The sequence below is a fragment of the Amphibalanus amphitrite genome, unplaced genomic scaffold, assembly GCF_019059575.1.
Source record: "Amphibalanus amphitrite isolate SeventyFive unplaced genomic scaffold, NRLGWU_Aamphi_draft 000004F_arrow, whole genome shotgun sequence".
Lineage (NCBI taxonomy): Eukaryota > Metazoa > Arthropoda > Thecostraca > Balanomorpha > Balanidae > Amphibalanus > Amphibalanus amphitrite.
This window is the reverse complement of record NW_024881501.1, coordinates 548096-569485: the sequence shown is the minus strand read 5'-3', so window position 1 is coordinate 569485 and position 21390 is coordinate 548096. Positions and strand designations below refer to the sequence as shown.

The 21390-nt window shown below is 45.8% G+C and overlaps 1 protein-coding gene and 1 long non-coding RNA gene across 3 annotated transcripts in view; both read right to left on the bottom strand.

The window, feature by feature from the left end:
- Positions 1-21390, bottom strand: part of LOC122374542 (PAN2-PAN3 deadenylation complex catalytic subunit PAN2-like) — a 169186-nt gene that overhangs the window by 126363 nt on the left and 21433 nt on the right. The gene's annotated exons all lie outside the window — the stretch shown is intronic.
- Positions 12563-15612, bottom strand: LOC122374804. The gene is made up of 4 exons (XR_006255292.1): positions 15435-15612; positions 14345-14449; positions 13819-14016; positions 12563-12930 (listed from the first exon to the last, which is right to left on the bottom strand). It is a non-coding gene; the product is annotated as an uncharacterized LOC122374804 (long non-coding RNA).

Here is a 21390-nt window from a genome sequence, read left to right as displayed (position 1 = left end):
AGTTCAGTGGGTTGTTCCTGAGGAGATGTGGAGATGTGAATTATTAATTAATCACACTTTATTAGTATATAGGGCCTTGCACTTTATTATCTGGATTAAAAAAAAAAACTTTCCTGCTGAGTGCAGAAAGGTAGGTAGGTGTATCGCCAGGTTCTATCACCAGGATTGGAGCAGTTATTGCAGTTGTAAGTCAAAGTTGGCTGTTCATGTTTAGGCCCTGTTCTTTATTTGGCCATCTACTCCATATTGCAGTTGTGATGACAAGCAGTTTTCAGTGTAGTTTTGTGATCTTTGATGTCATCAATTGGTGTCAATATTTTTCGTCAACTAAAACTTATTTGAACTTTCCATTCAATCGACTCAATCATACGAGTCACTCTAATTTTCGGGAATCAAATCAGTCAACCAGTCGCTAAAGTCAAACGAGTCAGTCAACCAGTCATCTCAAAAAGTCAATCGACTCAATCCAATCAACTCAAAATACGCGTTGAAACAAATCAATCAATTCAATCGACTTGATTGGTATACAACCCTGCATAGAAGGCAGATAGTGACACTTGAGGTAGCTCCCCGCTGAGGGCGGCGATACCCAGCCCAGTCAGCGCTGTGGTGAGGCGCAGACCGGCCTCTCCAGCTGATCGCCCGGTCATGTCCTTCAGATGTGCGGGTTTCAGCCCGTCCAAACCCGCGCCAGAGCCCGTGTTGAAAGAGGCAATGGCTGCCGATACATCCGCCTCAGTTGCCGGTATAGGTAGTGTAGAGCCGTCTTGGCGTGGTCGAAAAGACAAGTCTGGTGGAATGGGTGGATGTTTGGCCGTCAGACTTTTAACGGCTTCATCGGGTTCCTGGACAATGACGTCACTAGAAGCGAGTAAACGGATCGCGCCACGGATGTCGCCATCAGAGAGTTTACCTGAGACAACCTTCTTCAGGTGATCGTCCGACTGCTCAATTCCCGTTCTGGGACACTCATGCTGCGACAATTCATCGCCCAATAAAGGCTGACTTCTTGAAGTGGAGCACTCCATGTATGGACATATTTGGCGTTTGAGTATGGAAATCGGGGTAGGCGTTAGGGCGGGTCATCCGATAACTTTTTTTCGAGGACACAAAATGAAGACCGAAATTCCTACGAAGCATGTCACAAGAAGACTGTGTGAATTTTTTCAATTTTTTGGTTGAGGTTGCGGGTCGCCGCAGACAATTAATCAACCGGGTTTTTCGCTACATTTTCACTGCACGTGAGTTTTGAGCACAAATGTCAAATAATTAATTATTTTCAAATATATACATCGAAACTTCAGCTATTCCTCAACCTATCCTGTAAGTCTGTTGGCTGTATCTCTCCAACTGTGGCCATGGTGCCATGCTCTCTGTATCGGTTTTCCGCAACTCGATCGCAGCGCCATCTCTTGAGAGGACTGTTAACCTTGCGTCGGTCGAGACAATATGCATTCTGCTGATGCGATCTTAGGACGCTGATGAAAAACGTGAGGCACAGGAGCGTATACAGCGTGAAAGCTGTCAATTGCAATTAAAGTAGCCATGAAATGTACATATTAGGGGCTCACCTGACTTTAGCACAGCCGTTATTCGCCAAGTGCGATAGTGTCCGCTGGACCTATTAGTCATTTGCTTCTGCGCTGAGACTTCAGCAGCATTATTCTCAGTTTTGGCTTTTGGTCAATTACTCCAAAGCATCCAGCTATTGCGAGACCTCTCAACTCTTCGGTCTGTGTCATTTGCCCAGTGATCGACAGGAATACCTAAGTATCGGGCTCACTAAAGGAAACTTTTTTTGGGCTGTAGGTACTGGCTGATACAGACAGCCAGCAAACAGTGCAGACGCTGCGATGCTTGCTGAACTAAGGAATGGTGATACAAAGACTCGAGCCACTTACGGCAAAAAAAGTGTAGGAAGCGAATGAGGCAGGAGACATAAAGATATGCTATTCTATCAGCATTTTGCAATAAACAAGTCATGTTTAAACATGCAGCTCATAGATCGGTCCAAAGAACGCGTTACAGAGTCACCAATAGCAATCTCGCTGGAAGAGGGTGACCTTCGACCCGCTGCTTAACAAATTAATTTCGATCCGGTGCATACCCATACTCACTACTCAGACAGTGGAGCGAGCCGTCCGCCTCGTAACTTACGCAGCATACGCTATTGTTTGAGCACGTCTCGGTTACATCACGTGTGCCATCAGGACGCAATGCAACGCTCTCATGCCGGCGTTTGAATCAATTATCGAAGCGTGATTTTCTGTCCTAGGACGGTAAGGTGGCTGGCTACATTGCATTCAAAAATGAACATACGGTTTGGACTGATGTTATCTGTCTGCAAAACTTAATTTAACTGATAACATATATCAAAGTTAAGCGTCTCGCTGTTTTCTTGGTGAAATCACTATATGGTATAGCTTCCGGAGCAATTTATGATTCCTGAAGTATTTCGGATCGAATGGGTACAACTCACCTAGTGTCAAATAAGGAACACCAGGCACCTAGGAACACCAAAGAACACCATATACCTGACGTGGCAGCGGCTGCGTCAGCTTTTAACGGTCGGAAAGCCGTCAAAATCAATGTTATGCCAAACTTGCTCAATAGATGGCGCTGGTTTCGTTGCGCTCAGATCGCCGATGCTAATCGCTATTCTGAGCACGATTCTGCCACTGGGGTTTCCAAACTTTGTGAAGAGGTGAGGGTAAGCGTGTAGAACTAGGAAACTGGTAAATATAGTACCTTTCTCGAATTTTCCCCACTAACTTTTGCAAACAACGAGAAAAATTAGCAAAAGTGGTCCCGAAAAAACCGTGGACGGCGCGCCCAGTTCCTTTTCAAAAATTCGCAAAAAATATGTTTTAACCGTTTTATGGATCAGCCCGTAGGAAAATCGCTCTTCACTTGAAAACTGTTTCCATCGACCCGCCCTAGTAGGCGTGTCTCTTGATTGCCGCTTTCTCTTTGATGGGGCAGCTAGGGCTACGAGAGGAAGTCGAGGAGCCTCGCCCAAGCTATTGCCGTCTTTTCCAAGAATGCTGTTTCAAGTAGCGCTGCCAAAGCGTCGGCTGCCAGAATTCTTGCTCTTTTTGGTATTCTTGAGATTACCTTGCGCGACTGTTTTAATCTGGCTAATCTAGCTGCCAGACCGCTGAGGTCTTCCACATCTTAAAGTGGTGTCTCGTCTGCTGAGCGATGAGGCACAGACTCCGCCGTGTTGTGCCTCACACAGCTTGGGCACCACCAGCACTTAGGGCGTCCGCCTGGTTTCCTTTTAAACGGACACATGTTAGATGCCACTCTCAGTTACATAGATTGCATCAGATCAGTCTCTTCCTTTTGCCGACATTGCCACAACTGGGGCATTCTGCTGGAGTGGCCGAAAAGCCACAGCCGCTATCGGACGCGGTGGGCGCAACCGATGTTTCATTTTCGGTTCGTTCAGTGGTATCCGCCACACAAGATGTTGTAGCTGCGTGACTGAAGAAGACATCGCCGGTCATTTGTTAACATTCATACTTATCGCCTGTAATACTACGTAGCACGTTAACATGATTAATAATTGATGAAGGTAACCTACAAGGAACCGTCACGCGATATAGTGAAAAAAATCAAGGCCCAACTGCGATCACAAAAATTCATGGAAACGGAAAAATGTTCGAAAATATAAATTTTCTAGACAATTATTAAACCATCAAAACAAATCGTTATCAGCAACATTTTTATGTGTCCGTTATCCCTGAAAATTAAGCTTTCTGGCGGTGTGTAAATTATTGACGGTAAAGTAGCGCATCATCGATAAAATGACACAAAACTGGAACACCTAAAAACACGTCCGGCCGCTTGCCCTCAAAGTACGTGCACCGCCAAAAAATTGGCCCGACCTGAAAATGGCTTAGCTATACTCTGTTCCGTTTCAAGCTTGCAGCCGAAGTGCCCTGCTGAAAGCAATGCGTGATTTCTGTATATACAGCTCTTACATTTTAAGACGCAAATTCTTGAGCGGAGGAGCGATCTGCCGAAGAAACTCCGACTGCAAGCTTGATATGGAACAGACTATAGTTGTTTAAGACTTGGCATCCTTTCGAACAATGCCAAAGCAATACTGGAGTAAAATTTCATATTTTTCACTTCTCTAACACTGTCTTGCCCAGAAGTCAAGTTGGAATGGGGATCAAACAACACTTAATCCGGCCCTTGTTACGGCCGGGCCACCGCCCGGGCGTGGAATAATGAACCAATTATTCAATTTATTCCCTGACATTACAATGTTTGTTGAGCTGTCCATGTATATTGAGAAAAGTTGCACGAAGTGCTTATGACGACATAAGATGTGACTTTTTGCTATATTCTGCACCGTCATTTCTACCATCAGAATATACCCATCGTCACTCACAATCGCTTTCCATTAAAGCTTACGGTCTATCCAGCACCCAGCCAACACTCTGCTATAGTCTGTTCCATATCAAGCTTGCGGTCGGAGTTTCTTCGGCAGATCGCTCCTCTGCTCAAGAATTTGCATCTTAACCCGCGCCCTGCTGGGGGGGGGGGGGGGTGTTTGAACACCCCCCCCCCTTGTGTTTTTTTTTTGCGAATATCTCAAAAACGGCGGCGCGGAGCGAGGCCGTTTTTGGAACCTACACCTTATCATACATCGATTCTACACATGTTGTGAAAATTTCAGACCAAGGTCATTCAAGGTCAGGTCACCAAGTCACTTGAAGTGACCTCACCTCATAAAAAGTTTCAATGTCTGTCATAGCTACAACGAGTGACCGATCGCTTTGAAACTTTCAGCGATTGCTAAGAGCAATAGCATGTACAAAATGTATATCTCAGAATTTTGATATCGATGACCTAAGGTCAGGTCAATTTTGCGGTCATTATAAGTCAATGGGAGAAAATTGAAATGCGCCTCTTTTCGACGAAAGACATTATAAACACTCCCAAACACCGAATTACAAGTGGTTTAGACACACTGAACATGAAAATGGTGTCAGTGACCCTTGTTTATGCCCTGAGGTCATCTTAGGTCACGAATGGTACCCATCTAACAGTTTTTCGCCAATAACTTTTGATAGAGGCATGCTAGAGCGATGAAAACGCCTTAGATGTGTTCAGCTCGACGATACGGATCGACTGATATGCAACATGACCCTTTCCGGTCAGGTCATGACCTTGACCTGAGGTCAAATTTTTAAGTTGACCTTTCAAGGTCAAGTTATAGTTCATTCGATGCGTCTTGACGAGAGGAACACGATGCCGGTGAAAGTAAGCTCGTACAAGGCTTGGGTCAACAGTTATTGCAGAAAAACTGTTTCCGAAAAAAAATCGGTTATTTTTGCAGTTTTTGCCCCCTGCAGGCAAAACCGTTGACGTTAGGTCAAATCTGAGAAAATTACCCAGAAAGGGCGTTAATAGGGCTATCGAATGCGCTTTTCCGCGGCGCTGTAGCTCTATTGGTTCCCGAGTTATGCGTTGGCTTCTTGGAAATTTTCGACATTCGACCTGGAAATCGGCGAAATTTTGCCTTCAATGACCTCTGGTGACCTGACCTTTGACCTGACCAAAAAATTGACCGAAGTGCTTTCGTCATTATTTTTGACGCTCTTTCGAACGCCGCCTTCCGCGTATCGCTACGTGGCCTAGGAGCCGAGTTACAAGGGGGGGGTGTTCAAACACCCCCCCCCCCCCCAGCAGGGCGTGGAAATCCAGGACCCCCAGCCGGGCGCGGGTTAAAATGTAAGAACTGTATATGTTACAGGCAAAGTGAAAACTCGGGCATTTTGCAAAATGCCTAGGCAATTTGCAAAATGTCTGACCGGACAGGCATTTCGCAAAATGCCTAGGCAGTTTGCAAACTGCCTGTCCCACCAGGCATTTTGCAAACTGCCTGAAATTATTTTCTCAGGCATTTTGCAAAATGCCTGACAACAAACTCACACCAGCAAAGATGTAAAGGTAAGCATCATTTATAACTGCCGCTTACAAAAGTTAATCGCTGTCAATGCGCACCAAGTGAGAGGACACTGCGTTCTCCGGGTAGCGCCGCCGAGTTCAGGTCACTGAGCCCCAGCGGCCGTCGGGTGCCGAGCACCGGGCGTGGTTTCGTTGGTAAACATGCGCTCGGTACAACAATTGCACTGTTTCTGAGAGTCCTTGGTGGCTTTTTGAAAATACTATGGGTGGATATTGATCAGAAAAGAATACTCTTTCAATTTACGAAAATTTGATTGTTACAAGTTTACATTATCAATCGTCTCTGCCGGAACAGTAGCCCACGAGGGCAAAATACTAGACATCGCAGCTTTTATACACACGGCTACAACTCCGTATATACGAAAGGTACGGAGACGGTGGCTCAAGACCATTCAGTGGTGACTCCAGCTCGACGGAATTGACGCAAGACGTAGGTATACATAGTGTCACGAAATTGATGCGCGATTGGCACGGTCTGTTATATTGTCCCTCCCATGTCCCTCCTGAGTGCTGAATGGATGTAATTTTAATGGGTCCGGCAACAGGGCAATCGGCATCTAAATCGGCCATCCTCCGGTATCTGAAGACCTTAAGCTGAAGCCGCTCAACCTCAGGCCGCAACCCTGACTTACCGTCAGCCAAAAGTGATGCAGCTGGATTTCGCCAAGACCCACAAATCTGGACCATTCAGGACTAGACATTCAAACTTTTTTAGTGATGAGGGGATATTAGAGCTCTTCTAAGTCACTAACAGTCCCCGACAACCAGTTCTAGGCCAACAGCAGCTCAGAGGCGCTGCACCGTCGAGACGGTGACACATCCACTGGGGATTCTCGTTTGGGGCATGATGGGCTACAGAGGCCTCTTTGAGCTTCTTCAGGTGCCGCAGGGACAGACCACCTGGCCGCTGATAACTTGTCAGCGAGGTGCTGGAGAGCACTGACGCAACTACGATGCAATCAATTTCGGGACACAAGTACATACAACAACCCGTAACAATTTCGTGACACCCTGTAGATATTCGTGACCGTGGAATGTGTTTAGACTCAGGCATAGTGGAACGTTTATGGTCAACGCCTGTAGTCAACAAAACGGTGGAAACTCAGGTATTTTGCAAAGTACCTGGCCGGTACGGCATTTTGCAAATTGCCTAGGCATTTTGCAAAATGCCCGAGTTTTCACTTTGCCTGTAACATATATACAGAAATCACACACTGCTTTCAGTAGGGCACTTCGGCTGCAAGCTCGAAACGGAACAGAGTATAGTGCAGCTTCGTATCCGTAGCGGAACAGAGTATAGTGCAGCTTCGTATCCGTAGCGGAACAGAGTATAGTGCAGCTTCGTATTCGTAGCGGAACAGCATAGGGGAGAGTGGGGCACAGTCGTGCATGGGGCACATTCGTTTTCAGCAGTTTATGGGAACACGAGTGACTGCACGAGCTCAAGGTAAATTATGAAAATATGTCTATCATTGCCGCCCTTCGTTCACTGTAGAAGACAACACTGTACCTGCTGTCATGCTTGATAAAAACGCAAATTTGTCATATTCGTCGGCTTTCCAAACTTTTCTCATATCATCCATTTTCGTGATCCTGACTCGGAAATAAGGTTTAACTTTTCAAAATTGGGTCCGAAGAAGCTCACTTTATTCACGGAACTGCTGCTTACTTGTTTGTTGAAAAACTGTCATTTTTTCGGTAAGAAATTTTGAATTATATTACAAATAACGTTGTGGGGCAGGTTCGTGCACGCACTGCCTAGGGGCACATTCCTGCATATTTCTTTCGTTTTTGCGATTTATGACTTTATCTGTAGTAGTGACGCTCGCCTGACTCAGTCTCGGCTGCTTGCGACGTCGTGACAAGTAATTCACGTGACCTTGGAGAGGTCACGGAGGCGGGTCGATGGCCGGCGGTTGGCACATTTTTGTTGGCCAGCCCATTCTTTCTAATTTCTATATACAGGCCACAGGGTGTCCCGAAATTGATGCGCGGTTGGTGCCGCATGTTATGTTGTCCCTCCCGAGTGCTGAACAACTGCAATTTTACCGGCACTGGCACCACTGACATCTTGCTGGTCACACGATCACGTGAACCAAGCGACTAACCCGACCGCGGCCGGTAGTGGGCGCGGGAGGCCACTCTTGTCCAGACAGGCAACGTGGAGAAACTGCATATCACCAAAAGTGAAAAAGCACAAACTACCGATCCGCTACCGCGCGGTGGGGATGATCAAGGACGGTGTGACCCAGGTTCCGGATGCCAGAGAATTGGGCGTCAACTCTGCGACAATTAAACTTTGGATGGACCGCAAACGATCAGGAGAGACACTCAAGAACAGCACAGTTCGAGGGCGGAAGACTGCCTTCAGCCGAGTGGCGAAAATCGTGATTGCAAAGTCGACATTTTAAAAGCACCATTCAACATAGCTGACAAGAAAACTGAATGAGATGTATGTCTCAGCATCCAAATCGACCCTCCACCAGTATTTGAAGACTATCTTGAAGCTGAAGCTGCTCAGCTTCAGGATGCAGACTTGGCCTACCGTGGTCCAGAAGTGCAGGCAGCTGGATTTCGCCAAAACCCACAAAAACTAGACCATTCAGAACTGGAGATGCGTCCTTTTCAGTGACAAGGTGCCCTTTGTGGTCTCTAAGCCCCTAACTGCCAGAACGATCGAAATGTGGGCCAACGGCAGCTCTGAGGAGTCCGCTGTCGAGACGGTGAAACGTCTGCTGGAGAATCTCATTTGGAGCAAGGTGAGCTACAGAGGCGCTCTGAGCTTCACGAGGTGCCTCGGGAACAGACCGTGACTGCTTATTACTATGTCAGCGAGGTGCTGAAGAAGACTGATGCCACAAAGATGCTAGAGGAAAAGGTAAATGGTTCAAAAACCAGAGTCAAACTTTTGTCGGACTGCGGACATGTCCAGGGCCATTTTCCAGCAAGAAAGGGCTCCAGCTTATCACGCCAGGAAGACCCAGGACTGGTGCCGAGCGAGGCTCCCAGGCCTCTGGGAGAAGGGGACATGGTCTGCCAACAGTCTGGACCTGTCCCCGATTCAAATTATCTGGACAATCGTCAGAAAAGAGCTCAGCAAGCTTCCAGGGCTAGCTCAGAGAAGAGGCTGTTTCAGAAGATATAAACGGCATGGCGTTGTTTCAAAGGAGAGACTCTTGACAACCTGAAACGTGACACGCTAGGGTGCAATAGGCCGTGTATGCAACTGAATGGGGATTATGATAACATATAAGCCGTGAAATAAATTCGAGCACTTGATAAGTTATTGAGGATAAAACCAGCTGCCGGACATTGGTCACGTGACCACATTTTCCGTTTGACCTTGAGTTGGCACCAGATTTTGTCGACAGATGTGGCGCAGCTTATTTTACTGCATTACTTTAGATACTAAATAATTAGACGTGTGGTAGTAAATGATACCGTGCAAATAATATTGAATTATCGGTGACATAGTTACCATTGAAACTCGAATAGCATCAATAAAATACAATTAAACTATTATCCCTCGCCCGTAAACGGTGTTTTGCCACCTTCGCCCATGCAGGGGGGGGGGGTTGGTGCGACCCCCCCTGGCGTTTGAAAACTGAGCGTCGTAGAGCTTAGCGGAAAAGACCAACGGATTGCTCTCAACGAGATCTCGCGATTGGTGGTATATTTTTTGGTCCTAGGTCAACATTTGACCTACTTATGACCGGTCAAAGGTCAAATTTTCGGAAAAATCTAACTTTTTCAGATTTCCGCGCCGATTGCGGCAAAACGGTAAGAGATATCGACTTGAAACCTTCACTATCGTGATCCTTGATCAATTCTCTATCGTTTGGTGTGTATTTCGTTGTCATAACTCTAAAAATGATGCGTTGGGAGCATCGGAAGTCTGCAAGGTCATTTGTGCATTGGGTCACGTCAGGCGTGTGACGTCACTGACCTGACCCTGACCCAAAATGAACTACAAGAAAACCAACGATGCCTGAAATGGATAGCAAATTCGAATTCAGGGCATCAAAATACCCCGAAAAGGCATACAAGTGCAAGAAGTCATTACAGGTCAACCGAGGTCACTGACCTTACCTTGACCTTAAGTAAACTTCAAAATGTCAACGGACATTGTGCCAATGTCAAATCAGCCAGTTGTGATTCTAAAACAATCGATCAGTGTGTCAGGTCAGTCGGCATTTATACCAATGTGAAGCAATCTCCAATTTAGCGTAAATCTGGCCGGAGGTTGTTCCCTTTATGACGTCATAACTCCGTGACCTGACATGACCTTGACAAAAAAAAATACCAAAAGTTGCGCAATGGATGCCCCATAGGGTACTGAAAATTTGAGCAGGCTATCTGAAACGGTTCGGCGTGTAGCTAAGAAAAACCTCAGGGGGGTTGCACCAACCCCCCCCCCCCCCCCCGCCCTACATGGGCGAGGGTTATTACTCTTCCATTGAGTTTATTGTGTTTGCAGGCATAGATAGAAACTGAAGAGCTGAGCCTGCAGCTTACAGTTGTTCTAACTTAATTCTATAACTCTTAATGCATAAATCAAGGCTACTGAGGGCTGCAAATTTGTTTCACTTATCTTGAATAACTGATGCCCTACCTTCATCTACCATTATCTGTAAGAATCTTGCATCAATCATCACCAGACTTTTTAGTTTTTTTACATACCTACTTCCCGGCCGCGAGAGTGGGCGGGTACGACTCCCTCGCCCTAACTGAGCTAGCCTCGCGGGAAAAACAAGCATGTATGCCGTTACGGGACCGGGGACGCAGCGATTAATGCACGGTTTAAAAGTCTCAGGTCAACTGGTGGCCTCTGAGGGTCAGGTCAAGTGCCCCGAGGGCCAAAATACGATTTCGGGTTTTGAGAAATAACTTTGCCAAAAAACGGCGCAGAGTCGCGATTTTAGTACCATCATGTTTGTCATGCTCCGCGGTGCGTCAAATGGTACACTTTTCTTTAGGTGGGGTCAACATAAGGTGTTCACATCGGGTCAAAGTCAGGTCAGAGGCACTCAGGCCACGAAGTTGGTCGGAGGAGGTTATATCGTATATCATTCGATTCGATAGGTCTTCCCGAGTCCATTGGCGACTTTTCCGACTTGCCAGTTCAATTTTATCAGGAGTTATTGACGAAAAAACTTGTGACCTATGACGTCACGCTAAGTTAAAGATGCAAAAGTGAAGCATTGGGCATTGCAAGAAGTGCATGAAATTGCGATTCCATGTGCTTGAGCTAGGTTTAGATCATTCTCGGCGTCAAAATTACAGTTTCCATATTTTCCCCATTGACTTGTAATGGTGACGTCACGCGATCGGCCTGACCTCATGTGACCTCTAGGAGAAATCCGAGATATACAAGTTTTGAGACTTCTAGAGGATACTAGGATAAAACCCATAGATATACAGACTAGATAGGACACGCCCATTGGCTCCCCATACTAGCGAACATGTAGGTCAGGCGGCCATGTTGGGGCAGCCGCCTACATAGACTCGCATTTGCTACAACACGTAAAGTGAATGGGGGTGGAGCGGTTTCGAGCCCGTTTTCCAAACCGATTTTTGAGTTATTGGGAGGCTGCAGATGGCCGGTATGATTATGAAATGATTAGTTAGAGCCTATAGCATCACCAAATGTATTTGAAATCAATTTTTTATCATCGTACCGTACCGCAGCGAGGGATTAGTCACCCCTTGTTCCCAGACGGTTTACTCGTGCTTGTTCGGTACGCGCTGGCTCAGAGAGCTGAAAGTTGGTACAACTGACCTTTCATTAAATCCGGATCTTATGACACTAATCACCCTTTCAAGTCATCCCCAGTCAGTGACCTATGACGTCATAATAAAGCCACCGCGCGGTCATGACATGCCGCAACTTCGCAATGCCTTCAGTGCCAGAAGAGCTTTCACAAGGAGATCAAACTAACAGAACCTTGTACCCTCCAGAGACCTTATAGCTTGTATATCTAATATTTTTCCTGATGGTCACCTGAGGTCAGGTCAGTCACGTGACATCGCCATCACAAGTCAATGGGGAAAGGTGGTAACTGCTATTTTGGTGCCGAAAATGATTGAATATTATGCAAACGCACGAAACCATGAGATAATAGTTAATACACATCTTGTAAACCAATTTTTAACTTTTGCACCGTTTACTTTAGCGACATAGATTACGTCACGAAGCCAGAGTCGGAGTTTTAGGTAAATCATTCGATTAAATTGAGCTGGCGAGTCGGGACAGTCACCAATGGACTCAAGACCGTCAAAATCGAAATGAGTTATACGGCCCTCTTAGATCAACGTGACCTGAGAGGCTGACCTGACTTTGACGTAAGGTCAGAATTCTAGGTTGACCTTAGAGCACAAGCATATCATCGACGCGCCTGAGCATGGTGACTAGGATGATGCCTATATCGCTAACGTTTATCAGCAAACTAGACGCTACTACATCAGCACCGCCCGTCCTGCCGTCGATGCCGCCAAAGACGGGTGCCGCGGCTCCCTGGGAGCCGCCTCGGTGTCCGACCTGCCGTCCGGGCCACCATAGACGGGTGCCGCTATTCCCTGTACACTGCCTCTGTTGCCCGGTCTGCCGTCGGGGCCACCCCACACATAAACGTGTGCCACTGCTCCCAAGGTGCCGCCCGGCCTGCTGTCGGGGCCGCTACAGACGGATGCCACTGCTGCCGGAGTGCCGCCCGGCCTGTCCATCGGGGCAGCCACAGACGGGTGACGCTGTTCCCTGGGCACCGCCCGGCCTGCCCGTCGAGACCGCCTTTGACGAGTGACGCTCCCTGGGGCGTGCTGTCCGGATCGACATTCTCCCGTTCTTGTGTGCGTTTCGATACTGCTTGGAACAGGCCAACGTCCTGGTCGCAGCTTTTTCTAGCCTTTGCTTCAGCCCCCGCAGCTCTGGCAGCTATTGAAATGGTCCTGAGGAAAATAAAAACAACAAATCATGCCTGCTTCTTAGTTCTCCTATAGTGATAGGGATAGGGCGATGAGCGGACTCCACACTGACATGCACACACTGCCATGTTCACACACATTCACACATGAGGCGATCAATCATGGTCCATGGAATACAAATATTTACGAGCGAGAAAGAAATGAGATTGATCATCGAAAAATATTGAGATATAATTTCAAAAAACATCGGGTTAAATGAGTATGAACTGTCAAACTTAAAGTTAAATGAGTATGAACTGTCAAACTTGGCATCAAGCATTCTAGAGAGGCCCATATCTTTGCAGCCATACATGCTGTTTATCAAACAGTTATCATGTTGTGTAGCTTATCCAATATCCATTCTTCCTTGAAGTTACACATTGTTGAAGCATTTGGGGAGTCAACTCGGCACGTTCCACCAGGTACTTACTAAATCATCAGTGCCAAATCTGTTCTGTTTGCAATAACTCCTATTTAATGCCTGGACACATTTTGATGAAACTTTGTGTATTGTTGGGCACACACTTCCCTTGGCAATGCAATGAAAAATGTGGTTTGGGTGCAAGCGCGTGCTGGGTAATTTTAATGAATCCAGAATGGCAGGATGCATTGCACACAAAATTGGGACACTGGTTGGAGACCAATCTGATGAGTGCCTTATAAGTTTAAGCAATCACTTGAGGCATACTATTGTGTGTGAACAATTGTACATGTGCAGAGCATGTATCTATTTCTCACACCCATCTGGAATGATTGTGCTCAAAGTTGGTATGGTATATTGTAACAGTATAAACAGATCATAGGCTGCTTTCACATGTTAGCAATGACACAGCAGTGGACTCTGCTCACCTTGCACAGCTACATGCCACTCACCTGCAGGTGAGCAGGGAAGAAAGACCTGATGGGACTGCACCATAGCACAGCCAAACTGGTCTGTGCAATCGAAGGAGCTCTCATCATGAAGTGTGCCGCATGACCAAGCTTGCCCCCTTCCGACACATGTTGCCACCAGTCCATCTTCACCTGAATGCGCCAGTCCTTTCGCTGTACACATCTGGGTCTTGAGGAAACCTAGAAGGTGAAAAAATGACGGGCATCTGTTAATGTGCTGAATAACTGGTAACAAGGGGCTGGGTAGAGGTCTGTTCAAATGAAATATCCTTTGTAACTATACATTTATATTCACTGCATCTTGATGCTACTCAGCCTTTCACAGACCATTGTTTAATCAATTGTCCTTATGGCTAACTGTTGTTATGGATTGTGATGCATCCACATTACAACATGAACAGAGACTATCTCACAAAACACATAATAAGAACAATACTAACTGCAATTTATATCCATTTCTAAAACATCCTCTCTCAGACTTCACTGAAAAAAGATATCTTCTATTTACCTGTGGATAAATACACCCTTTCTTCCTTCAAACTGGTTGGAGCAGTTGCTAGCTAGGCATCTTGCAGCCTTTTTGAGCACTTGTGAGTTGCGCATATAACTGAACCTGAAAGATAGATACATTAATTGGTCATTTTCTTGAGTCAATTACCTGGGCTACATTAGCAAGTAACTATGCATCAGGAAAGGATTTTCCTACTTGCTCACCAGTCACCAGACTGTACTCAGTTTGAAATATGCATTTACCAACTTAGCTCATAAAACCCAGGTCAATGAAGACTTAGGTATTTCAAACCATTTAGATGGCAAGAGAAATATTGCAATATCTGTAAGGCTATAAAATGGTTCACAATTTTGGAATTTCACATGTAGACCATTGTTTTTAAGGCACCTACCACAGCCCAGACGGCAATGCCGATAACATATTGCCAGTGCAGAGGTGCTCATCAGCTGCACAGGGTGGCTTAGATTTGCAGCAGAAAGGTTAACATTTTTGTGTTGAGCATTGCTGGCCATAACATCATACAATGCAGAGCTGCTGCACTGGCATATCATATCTACTACAAGAAAATGGTGAACAGATAGTCAGTTGTCAAAGACAACGCAGTCAGTGACTGCAAGTCAGCATGATTTCAAGTCTTATATTGCAGCATTTCCTATCAACAGTGAAGATATAGAAGCTTGTGGTAAAAATGCAGGTCTTGCTAGTCAGTGCAGCTGATATCTGTTGCAGATTTTCAGAGGACTGAAGCAGACATGTCGTAGCTTGTGCGGCTTGCTGACTCTGTTGACGCGCTTTGCAGTCTGGCTCACAGTAACTTTTCAAAAGCTGAAGTGTTTTTAAATATGAAATGAGGATATATTTGACATCTTGCTATAATTTCACCTACCATAGGCCTAAAATAAAACTCATTTTAGCACCAGCATTTTGTATCACAAACTACACTTTTCAATGCCTAGATCTTTTGTTGTTTATTTAGTAAATAAGGAAGAAAATAAAGGTATGAGATACTACTGTACTTCTACATGATGTTTATCCAACAAAATGTACTATCAACCCCTGAAATACCCTCAAATGCAAAGCAGCATACCTGTCAGACAATGGCGCCATCCGGGTAACACTCCCTCCTTTCTATCCTCATATATCTAAATCAAAACTAGTTGAGCACAATTCAACCTCCATTTGACATTCTCCAAGCATCAATCTATGAGCTGAACTCCAGAGACAAACACTTTTCACTCTAAAAATACCAAAAAATGTGCCGTTAACTTTCCTATTTTCCCGTTCACTTACACAGAGCTGCCCCGCCGAGGGCTGCCCCAACATGGCGGCGCCCTCTGCATGCCGTCGCTAAACAGCTGCCCTATCTAGTCTGTATATCTATGATAAAACCACAGTGTATATACTATATAAATACAGTGGCGGCAAATGCGCTTGGTCACGTGACCAAATCCGCACGTGCGGTTGTGGCGAGGGCACTTCCCGAAACTCTGGTGCCAACGGCCTCGCGGCGCCCATAGAGAATACATGGGACCTTTTCTTTTCAGACCTATCGTGTCTAAACCAAGACATTTAGTGCAAGGATACGACTGGTTTGAGATTCAGTAGTCTTTTGGCTATAAGTCGGCATAAGAAACGTATTTTTATCGGCAAAATTCGCAAAGTACCAGGTGGTTTTCCGATACCCTGCACGCCTCCTAACCCCCGGCGGCCGACCGGAGGAGTCGGTAGCGCTCCACTCACGACTTTTGGCGATAGCTCAAAACACCTTACAGCTAGAGGGCTGCTATTTGGCACACCTTATCTTTGCTTCCATACGCATCTTTGGAAACCAATTGCATTTCCGTCCCAGGTCAGATCACTGACTTATGACGTCACACGTGAACCTCTGCAACAGTCCCAAAATACCGAAACTTCGCAATGCCCTCGGTGCCAGAGGAGCTGTCACAGCGAGATGATACTTACAGGACCTAATATCCTCTAGGAGTCTCAAAACTTGTATATCTCGGATTTCTCCTAGAGGTCACATGAGGTCAGGCCGATCGCGTGACGTCACTATTACAAGTCAATGGGGAAAATATGGAAACTGTAATTTTGACGCCGAGAAAGATCTAAACCTAGCTCAAGCACATGGAATCGCAATTTCATGCAATTCTTGCAATGTCCAATGCTTCACTTTTGCATCTTTTACCTAGCGTGACGTCATTTATGACGTCACAAAGGTCACAAGTTTTTTCGTCAATAACTCCTGATAAAATTGAACTGGCAAGTCGGAAAAATCGCCAATAGACTCGGGAAGACCTACCGAATCGAATGATATACGATATAACCTCCTCCGACCAAGTTCGTGACCTGAGTGCCTCTGACCTGGCTTTGACCCGATGTGAACACCTTATGTTGACCCCACCCAAACAAAAGTGAACCATTTTGACGCACCGGAGCATGACAAACATGATGGTACCAAAATCGCGACTCTGCGCCGTTTTTTGGCAATGTTATTTCTCGAAACTCGAAATCGTACTTTGGCCCTCGGGGCACTTGACCTGACCCTCAGAGGCCACCAGTTGACCTGAGACTTTTAAACCGTGCATTAATCGCTGCGTCCCCGGTCCCGTAACGGCATACATGCTTGTTTTTCCCGCGAGGCTAGCTCAATTAGGGCGAGGGAGTCGTACCCGCCCACTCTCGCGGCCGGGGCGTAGGTATGTAAAAAAACTAAAAAGTCTGGTGATGATTGATGCAAGATTCTTACAGATAATGGTAGATGAAGGTAGGGCATCAGTTATTCAAGATAAGTGAAACAAATTTGCAGCCCTCAGTAGCATTGAATTATGCATTAAGGGTTATAGAACCATAGGCGGCGGAACGGGGAGGGCACCGGGGCACCGTGCCCCCTTTAATTTTGGCATTTTAACATTAGCCCTATGGGCGTTGCATGGAAAGAATCGGACCGAAAGTCGGCAGTGCCCCCCCCCCCCTTTAATTGAAGGTGTTCCGCCGCTACTGTATAGAACAACTGCAAGCTGCAGGCTCAGCTCTTCAGTTTCTACCTATGCCTGCAAACACAATAAAATCAATGGAAGAGTAATAATAGATTAATTGCATTTTATTGATGCTATTCAAGTATCAATGGTAACTATGTCACCGATGATTCAATATTATTTGCACGGCATCATTTACCACCACAGTCTAAATATTTAGCATCTAAAATAATGCAGTAAAATAAGCTGCGCCACGTCTGTCGACAAAGTCTGGTGCCAACTCAAGGTCAAACGGAAAATGTGGTCACGTGACCAATGTCCGGCAGCTGGATAAAACAACCGCGCATCAATTTCGGGACACTCTGTATGTTGTGCAATGCATTCTTGTGGAAAGGAATCAAGTTCCATGACCCCCTGCCAATTTCTTTTGGTAAATTTCTGGCAATGCCCGGTAATTCCTCCAATTCTGCAGGGTGCACGGAAGTGCCCCACCCCATGCACGAATGTGCCCCATACCTGGCACGGTTCGTCGGAAGGTCATCTCAGGCTCAAAAGAAACGGTATATACCGTTCGAAAGCTGACGGCGAGCTGAATCCAAAAATGTATTTTTTATCAAAATCGATCGATGGCCTTTATTGAAAATTGCGTTTTTGTAAAAACTTAATAATCTTTTATTCAACGGAGTGTCCCGGACATTCTTGAAAACATAAACATGTATTTTTGAGTTCCAGTGAAAGCTGAACGCCAAAAGAACAAAATTTAGCAAAGCAATATTTCCAAACATTAATATGCGTCTCCCACAGCCGACAATAAGGCGCAATCACGCAGCTCAGTGTCACGATGGACCAAAGTCAGCCACACAGAAGCTTGAAATGACCCTTATCGACTCGCGGACCCGGCGCTCTCGGCCCGCCTGACCGGCCACGGAAAGAACTCGGCTCTCGTTCTACTAAACAAATGTCATATTTGTCACTTTAACTGTCCACATCGCTATCAAAGTTATTCAGGATACCTGTGAAGAAAATTCATTGCTCTGCTCGATTTACAACATGCTTTAATTTACATTTTTCTTATACATGTTTTGTTCCATCCAGCTGCGATCAGTGCCCGCGCAGGGGAAGTGAGCGGGGTTTCACTGTCAGAGGCTGTACTGGTGACAGCTGCTCGGCCGTGCGACCGGTCAAAGGTTACCCTGCCCCGCCGGGCGCTACCCCACTCCACCCGAGCTGAGGCCGGTGCAACCTCTGACATTTCAGCGCGGCCAATTTTCCTTAAATGGGCATGATACCAAGCTCAATTGAGCAAAGTAGACATGAACAAATGCAAATTAACCCGCGCCCCGTTGGGCTCTGCCGAGCAACGCGCCCCGTTGGGGGGGGGGGCATTTTGGCCCCCCCTAAGATCTCGAGAACCACGCAACCTAGCGACAAGCGGCAAACGGTGTTGGATAGCCCTATCAGGGAACTACCTTGTGACCCAATTTTATTGACCTAGGTCAAACCGATGACGTCACAGGTCAGGTCAAAGGTCCAATTTTCACCGTTTACAGGCATTTCAAGGAATGCGTTGTAAAATCGAGTAAAATGCATTTCATTGAAAATCATCGATGGGGAAATGTTCTTCAAACACATATTTTGCTATTTGAGGTCACTGATACCAGGTCAGGTCACAGAGGTCAGGTCACGGGGGGGGTCACAATATGAAAGTGTCGTGTGATAGATGTTTTATGGTCCATTTTACATGACAAATGCGATTATGTGGGTCAGGCAGCCTTTGGGGCCAGCTTAGGTCACGTTTTGGTCAAGTTCAGGTCAAGGTCAGGTCAAGGTCAGGTCAAATTGGGTCAAATTTCAAAGTTAATATTTTTGCATAAAATGGGTATCGAATCGATGCAGCTCGTCACGGGGAGTTCAATGGTGGTCTTTGTTTTGCCGTACGTGGTCTAGAATCGCTAAAAATTGAGTTCAAAAATTTGACGTCATCATTTTTGAACAGTTTTTTCGCTATAACTTGGCCAAAAAACGAGATATCGATCTGAAATTTGGTATGTATATAGAAGACCGCAGGGACTATCACATATATTCCGTTTTTTTTTCGAAATTCGGTAAAATTTTGGATTTTTTTAAGTTTTTCTAAAAAAAAAATCAATTTTTTGAATTTTATGGGGTCAAAAACCCAAAATTTTGAAAATCCAAGATAGCAGTTTTGTAGCGCCGTTTTTGTCTACTAGACCATATAAAAAACTTTGAAATTGCTCGATAACTGTAGATTTGGTGAGCGTTTCAAGATTGCATGTTTTTTGCTCATTTTTGCTCGAACATGACCTCAGTTTGACCTCAATAACTCCTGACCTAAGGTGACCTAAGATTTGAAATTTGGTGTGAAGGTGTCAAATTGATGCCCGGGAAGGTACTGAGAATTTGGCGGCGCTGCGCGCCGCCGTTTTCTTGCTATTCAGGAAAAACCACAGGGGGGGCCAAAATGGCCCCCCCAACGGGGCGAGGGTTAATGCATGATGTGAAGATGACAGAACAATGAATTTTCTTCACCGGTATCCTGAATAACTTAAATAGCGATGTGGACAGCACTACTGACAAATATGACATTTGTTTAGTAGAACGAGAGCCGAACGTTCTTTCCGTGGCCGGTCAGGCGGGCCGAGAGCGCCGGGTCTGCGAGTCGATAAGGGTCATTTCACGCTTCTGTGTGGCTGACTTTGGTCCATCGTGACACTGAGCTGTGTGATTGCGCCTTATTTTCGGCTGTGGGAGACGCATATTAATGTTTGGAAATATTGCTTCGCTAAATATTGTTCTTTTGGCGTTCAGCTTTCACTGGAACTCAAAAATATATGTTTATGTTTTCAAGAATGTCCGGGACAGCCCGTTGAATAAAAGATTATTAATTTTTTACAAAAACGCAATTTCCAAAAAAGGCCATCGATCGATTTTGATAAAAATTACATTTTTGGATTCAGCTGACCGTCAGCTTTCGAATGGTAGGTATATATCGTTTCTTTTGAGCCTGAGATGACCTTCCGACGAACCGTGCTGGGGCAGTTTCATGCAAGCGTTCAGAGTTATTAAAAGTCATTTTTCTAATACAAGCGGTAACTTAAGAGGATAAGTTTTTAAGAGGAAAAAAATCTGCAATAGTTCCTTTCCATACTACAATGAAAAACAATTTTGCTATTGCACTAACCGACGAACAGATACACGGATTTATCCATTTTTTGCACGAATGCGCCCCACTCTCCCCTAATCCTCCCCGGGTTACCGTTTGAGAGACTGGTTGGCCTGTCCCTTGCGCCGTGGCCCTCCCGTGCCAACGAGATTGGATCAGTTGCTGCTTGCGGCGCACCATTTGGTGGTCGATATAGCCCAATTTCTCCCTCGCTTCCTCTCATCTCATTGCTCTGAAATGGTTTCAGGTGACGACCGGCCTAACCCAACAAAGAAAATTATGTAAATAAATAATTTTACTGCCACTGACTTAACCCTCGCCCGTAAACGGTGTTTTGCCACCTTCGCCCATGCAGGGGGGGGGGGGTTGGTGCGACCCCCCCCCCCTGGCGTTTGAAAACGGAGCGTCGTAGAGCTAACGGATTGCTCTCAACGAGATCTCGCGATTGGTGGTATATTTTTTGGTCCTAGGTCAACATTTGACCTACTTATGACCGGTCAAAGGTCAAATTTTCGGAAAAAAATCTAACTTTTTCAGATTTCCGCGCCGATTGCGGCAAAACGGTAAGAGATATTGACTTGAAAACCTTCACTATCGTGATCCTTGATCTATTCTCTATCGTTTGGTGTGTATTTCGATGTCATAACTCTAAAAATGATGCGTTGGGAGCGTCGAAAGTCTGTAAGGTCATTTGTGCATTGGGTCACGTCAGGCGTGTGACGTCACTGACCTGACCCTGACCCAAAATGAACTACAAGAAACAACCGACGATGCCTGAAATGGATAGCAAATTCGAATTCAGGGCATCAAAATACCCCGAAAAGGCATACAAGTGCAAGAAGTCATTACAGGTCAACCGAGGTCACTGACCTTACCTTGAC